Source organism: Mercurialis annua, linkage group LG4, assembly GCF_937616625.2.
Source record: "Mercurialis annua linkage group LG4, ddMerAnnu1.2, whole genome shotgun sequence".
In the NCBI taxonomy this organism is placed as follows: domain Eukaryota; kingdom Viridiplantae; phylum Streptophyta; class Magnoliopsida; order Malpighiales; family Euphorbiaceae; genus Mercurialis; species Mercurialis annua.
The window spans coordinates 30,998,683-31,004,770 of record NC_065573.1 but is presented as its reverse complement, the minus strand read 5'-3'; the positions used below and the strand labels follow the sequence as shown (position 1 = coordinate 31,004,770).

The 6,088-nt window shown below is 33.9% G+C and overlaps 1 long non-coding RNA gene across 1 annotated transcript; it reads right to left on the bottom strand.

Moving 5' to 3' along the window:
* Positions 1–2,657, bottom strand: LOC126676526 (uncharacterized). The gene is made up of 4 exons (XR_007640322.2): positions 2,397–2,657; positions 2,230–2,307; positions 1,250–1,334; positions 1–339 (listed from the first exon to the last, which is right to left on the bottom strand). It is a non-coding gene; the product is annotated as an uncharacterized LOC126676526 (long non-coding RNA).
* Positions 2,658–6,088: the final 3,431 nt, after the last annotated feature.

Sequence of the window (6,088 nt, the reverse complement as noted above, 5' to 3'; positions counted from 1 at the left end):
TTTCTGGTTGTCACGACCCAAAATCGAGGGCCGCGACCGGCGCTAGGGAATGGGAATTGTAGTTCCGAATCCCGTAGCAAGCCTGAAATTCACTATAAATTTTTCGCAATTATGTTATAACACGGAAGCATTTAATTATGAAAACATTAATAGTTATTTTGTAAACACTGGCTACGTAAATCTAACATCGATATAAACATTTTCCAAAACTATAATATTGTCCTAGGTCATGACTGGTCACACAATGTACTACTGCAGCGGTCACGGAAGTCGGACTGTACATGGCAAGACAGACTCCCGGCAAAACGATAGACTTCTAGTCACTCCAAGTCTAAGTACCTGAAATGTTTAAAAACCACGGGGTCAGCTTAAGCTGAGTGAGATATACCTTACTAACGGTATTATCACAAAATAACATCGCAAGTGAAAATCATTTATTCAAACAAACATAATATCATTATATTTCAAACAAAGAATTGATCCGATAGAAACCTTAATCTTAAACTCCTAACCTTTCCTAACATGTATCGTATTCATATCAAATCAATTTGATCCAAGTGGTACGGTCCCGAGATAGTTCAACCGAGTTACTCGTTACCACGTGGCATAGTCCCGAGATAGTTCAACCGAGTTACATCATGCCACTGCTTAATCCCAAGATGTGAGTCCCGAGATAGTTCAACCGAGTTACTCACCAGATACGGGTCCCGAGATAGTTCGACCGAGTTACCTCGTATCTGCCAAAATTATAATCCTCCTTTCCGATACCCAAACATATTCCATTTCATAATCATATATTGAGCTCATGTCAAACAATTCTAAGTACAGACATCTAGACTCTTACAAACACCGGTGATCACACGGCCTATTGACGCCCAATAGGTAGCTTGTTTCTTCGGATCACACATCATTTTCAAGCATAGAACAAATAGCAAGAAAACGATATATGATATTTCAAACATAGAACAAATAACAACAAAACACTACACAATTTGATCCAACACCAAATATATAATTCATTCTCAAATATATAATAAATGAATTCACAATTTAATTATCAAACATAAACTATTAATATATACATATATACTCTTATTCCGTGTATCTCACGGTAGAATAACCATTTAGTTCATACAATTTCAAATCACAATAAATCATTATAAAATGCGATGTGTTTTTATAACTTATAAGTAAAATATTTAATAATATACTTATAGCGTAATAATACACGAGAGTAAAGTGTACTCACACTTGCTATCCACACGCTTCAATAACAGCATAGCGATGTCGTGTTCTATACGTTCCGGTTCCCGTTGGTAGTCGCCTCTCTAGGCCTACGCAAAGTCGATAATATCTCGAATTAATGAAAATCTAGCAATAATGAATTTATCCAAAACTAGATTTCTAGCCAACTTCGGCTATCGAAATCGTTTACTTAAAACAGTCCGACCCCTAAACAAAATTACATTCTTAAAGTTCAGAATGTCGCCTACAACTTTTATTTAGGTCTCGGACTAAGATTAGCACTCGAAGGTGTCGGAAACTAGCCCATAAATTATTTCCTTGGGGCTGTTTTAAACTGCAGGGCTGACTGCACAACAAAATGTTCTGCTCTAAATGAACATCTTAGAGGCATAATTAGAAAAACCTTAAACTTAGAAACTTATAGACAACATCTTAAAGTTTTCTTACCAACAAACGGAGCTCAATTTGGAGTTACACAACTCAAGATATGACCCTCGCACTAAGGCTGTTTTGCACAACAATTTTGTGCAAAACGTCAAACTAGTTTGCGTCGAGACTAAAACCTTAATCGACATCGTGCTTTCATATCAACACAAGCCAGACCCCCATACACACCAATAGACACTTGAAATCCATGATTAAAATATTTTCAAACCCATTTGAACATGGTTTTCATACCTAGGCCGAATACTACCATTATTTTTCCATCCAAGTTTTCATTCAACATACTCAATCAAATTCAACTCCAATTCAGCCCCAATGACTCTTAATCAGAGCATGTAATTATCATTTGAACTCTTATACACCTAACATTTATCATGGCCAAATACTTTAGTCAATTTCCTATCCAATGTTTCATTTATAACAACACCAATTTTTAAGCTATCAAACATCATCAACTCATGAAATTGCCAACTCCTAAGCCATAAAACTTATCCAATTTACCATCAAGAATTAATTAAATTTCCAGAAATTAATCCTTACCTTGATTAATAATCAAATCCGAATGGTTCTAGCTCCAAGAATCACCATTAAAATCCACCATGTAAGCTCACAATTTCACTACAATGATCAAACATTCATATCACCCTTATAATCATCAAAACCGAAACTAATAACTATGAAACCCTAACTATAAATGATATTCTTACCTCAAATTGAATCCATAATCCAGTAGAGGATCCTTTCCTCGTTCCGTGACCGCAAGAATCACTCGATTCGGATCAAAAACGAAGAAATTATGGTAATTTGAAAATTTGTTAATGTTCTTCTATGGAGGATGGGGAAAAACGAATTTGGCTAGCTGAAATGAGGGTTTTGCTGATGTTAAATCATAAGGAGGTGATATATATAATATTGGAAAAATGACTCCTTTGGTCCTTGAAGTTGCCATCTCCTTACACTTAAATTCCTAAACTTTTCTTTTGCTAAATTTAACCCAAAAACCACTTAATTGTTTAATCTCTGCAAAATTTTGTATTATTTGTGTCCAAATAAATAATACTCCTCCGCCAACTTATTATTTAAACTCCGCTAATCGATTTTGTCAAATTTTGGCTAAAACGCTCAATTTCCAATTTGAGCGAAAACGACGATTTCCGTCACTTTTTCGTCCTTATTTTGTTCTTATGAATATTGATATCCAAATTATCAATATTATTTTCTTAATTACTGATTCCCGTCAATAAGTTATATATTTAATATTTTTCGGCAATAAAATTCCATTTTCTAATTTCTCGGGAACTTAATCTTATTTCTAATTCCAACTTTTCCTTAGTCCCGTTTAATTATCTTAGATGTTACAAATATTGAAATTCCTTCTTTAGATTTCAATATCGACTTATCCTCGTCCTTAATTACTTAATTCCTTCGCTAACTCCTTTTTCTAGTCGCTCTGACTATTAATTTAAATTTTGTTGCTCACTTCGGCAACGTCAAACGTACGGGGTATTACATTCTTCCCCCCTTATAAAAATTCGTCCTCGAATTTTCCAATACTTTAAGTACCTTCTTAGGTAAATTTTCTACTATCTTCTAATACGTTTTTCTTTATGATTTCTGTCACGCGTAGATTTGTCGCTTCTCCGCGGTACTTCAGTCGTCGTATCTCTTTTGTATCGTACTTGATACAACTTTTAAACGTCCTTATATTGTCCTTTATTTATTAATCAAAATCTTAATTTGATTAATTTAGAACAATTTAATTGAATAACTTAATGTTTTAAGTTATTTTTAACTTATCCAAAATTGCTCTTCTGGTCAACTTTGACCCTTAAAATTTCTTTTGTCGAGTAGCTTGTTTGTTAAACAAAGTTGGCAGTCTTATAGTCCTCAGTACCATCTTCAACTTTCGTTTGAACATCGAGTTCAAATAATCCTCGACTATGTCGAAAACTTGCGCTGAAATTGCTTCCATGAGGTAGTTTTGGAGCTGCACTTGCAGGTCTTATAGTCATTGTTCAAATCGATGAACCAAGCGTTTAAAATGTCTTAAGCTGAATTTAATTCAGCATTCCCCTATTTTATTATCTCGTCCACAACTTTCATTGAGACTCGACCTATTTTCGAGATTTTCTTGACTTCCAAAAACGTCCTTAAAGTTGATACTATGTCAACACTTTTATCCTTCCTTTAATTTCGTTTTTTTTTTCACTCACTCTTGAGATTTAAAGACAACAATTTAATTTAACCATGCCTTGATTGAATTATCCAAATTCAATCTATACAGTACCATCTACTTACCTCCATTAATTTCGATTAGTAATAATCGTGTTTCGAGGTCCAAATACAGCTCAAAACGTGATCTCTTAGGCATATTAGAAAATGCATCCTTAATGCCTTTTGTACCCAAATATCGTCTTTTGGTAGCATTGCTACCTACCTTCCCATTGTCTATTCATGTATAATTTTTGGTTATCTTTCCTTCCTTCTCGTATCACATAACTTTAAAGTTTATCGAAGTCTAACATCATCTTTCTTGTTGTTTTCCGTCTTACTCGTATCCAATTGTTTACATACTTATACATGACATTCTTATCGACGTCCTCTGGTATATAGGAATACCTTTCCTTTTATACCAATCGCTCTCTTCATGGCCTCTTGGTGTTTAATTTCATGAAGTCGAATGCACGCTAGGCATTACTTACTTTATGTCATGTCCTTCTTCATCTTCCGACCCTTGGATGTCAATTACTTATATTAGACTGGTGACGTCTTCACCATCGTTTAATAGAATTTACTTCCTTCTTTTATAGTGTTTCTCGCTCCTCATTCTAGTATTTTTGATCTTATCTCTTAATCTAAGGTCGACAAATTATCCTTCAAATTTTGTCGATGCGAAATACTCTCGGTTAAGTGTAAATCCTTATATCAAACTCTTACTGATACTCCACTTATCAACAAGGTTAACTTTATACTAATATCAAATTCACCCACCTAATTCCTTTCATTGACAACTTTACCAAATCAAATCTCCTCTTATATCTTCACTTTCATCTTCATGTAATGAATTTTTCTAATAGCCTATCATCCCACATTTTACTTCCTTTCTTCGTTTACTCTAATCGAGTATTAAGCGTTAAACGCATATTATCCAATTCTTCTCAATACCACTCATATCCCGTATTCTTTTGGGTCTTTACGTTTTATTCTTTTCATTATACGCTTCTTACTTTCACTTCCTCTTACCCATGTGTAAGTATGATCATAGGTATCTCATCGACATCTCTTACTATTCATCTCGATCGATTCTATAATATTTTATTATTATTTAGGCTCAATGCTTTTATTGGGGTGCATTTTATCATATACATTCATATTTTTATTATTGTCGCAGGGCTTTACATCGGAGTTTTCTTACAAAACAAAACAAAATTTCCAATCCTCTTTGATTGGTTTGGCCGGCCATTTCAAACTTTTCATTTGACTTCAAATCATTTTGAAAACTTTTGTACAATTGTGGCTCAGAGTGATGACATCTCTCATCACTAAAGAGTTGCACGATAAAATCACGTTTGCTTTCATTGTTGTACAAATATGATGCATGCCCTATATTTTGAAAAAATATTTTTCGTGCAAACATCGTATGCATTGCTAACGTGATTGTGATTAGCCATATGCAATGTCTGAGCACAATTGCACTGTTAAAAACATAAGATCTCCATATCATTTGCAAAACCGTAAGTCCCTCCAGATTACACACTCTGCGACATTATTGGCTTTTATTATTTTTTTATTGGAGTTTATTATGATTTTGATATTGAAAGTATTGTCGTCTGATAACACTTGCCTAAGTGTTTCAAAACTATTCCTCTCCAACACTTCAAGTCAAACATCCCACTCTATATCTTCTAATATTCATTTATCTTTACGATCCATCTTCTCGATCACATACTTGTATTTCGTAGCCCTTAGGCATGTATATCGATTCTTCACAATGATATTTGTTCTTTAATCACTTACCATCCTTCGCATTAAATAAAACGTAATATTAGGAATTACGTCTGACGATATATGTATTTTGTGTGTTTTATGTGTTTTATGTGTTTTATGTATTTTTCTTTCGATTGTTATACTATAACCTATACATAGGATAAAGCCTAATAAACATAGTTTATCACAATCTATTTTTATAGGCAATGCCTACACGAGATACTATTTATCATATGCACGCCATATCTATCAAACACAATTAAGATCAATCATATACCAAAACAAAACAATTACCCATATAAAATATGCAACACACAGTTTATACCATTCACGTGAATACGTATGGCACACAATAGAGAAATCCTTTCGTATATGGGGCTGCCTGACAGGACTTACCCCTCTCTCGGGTCAC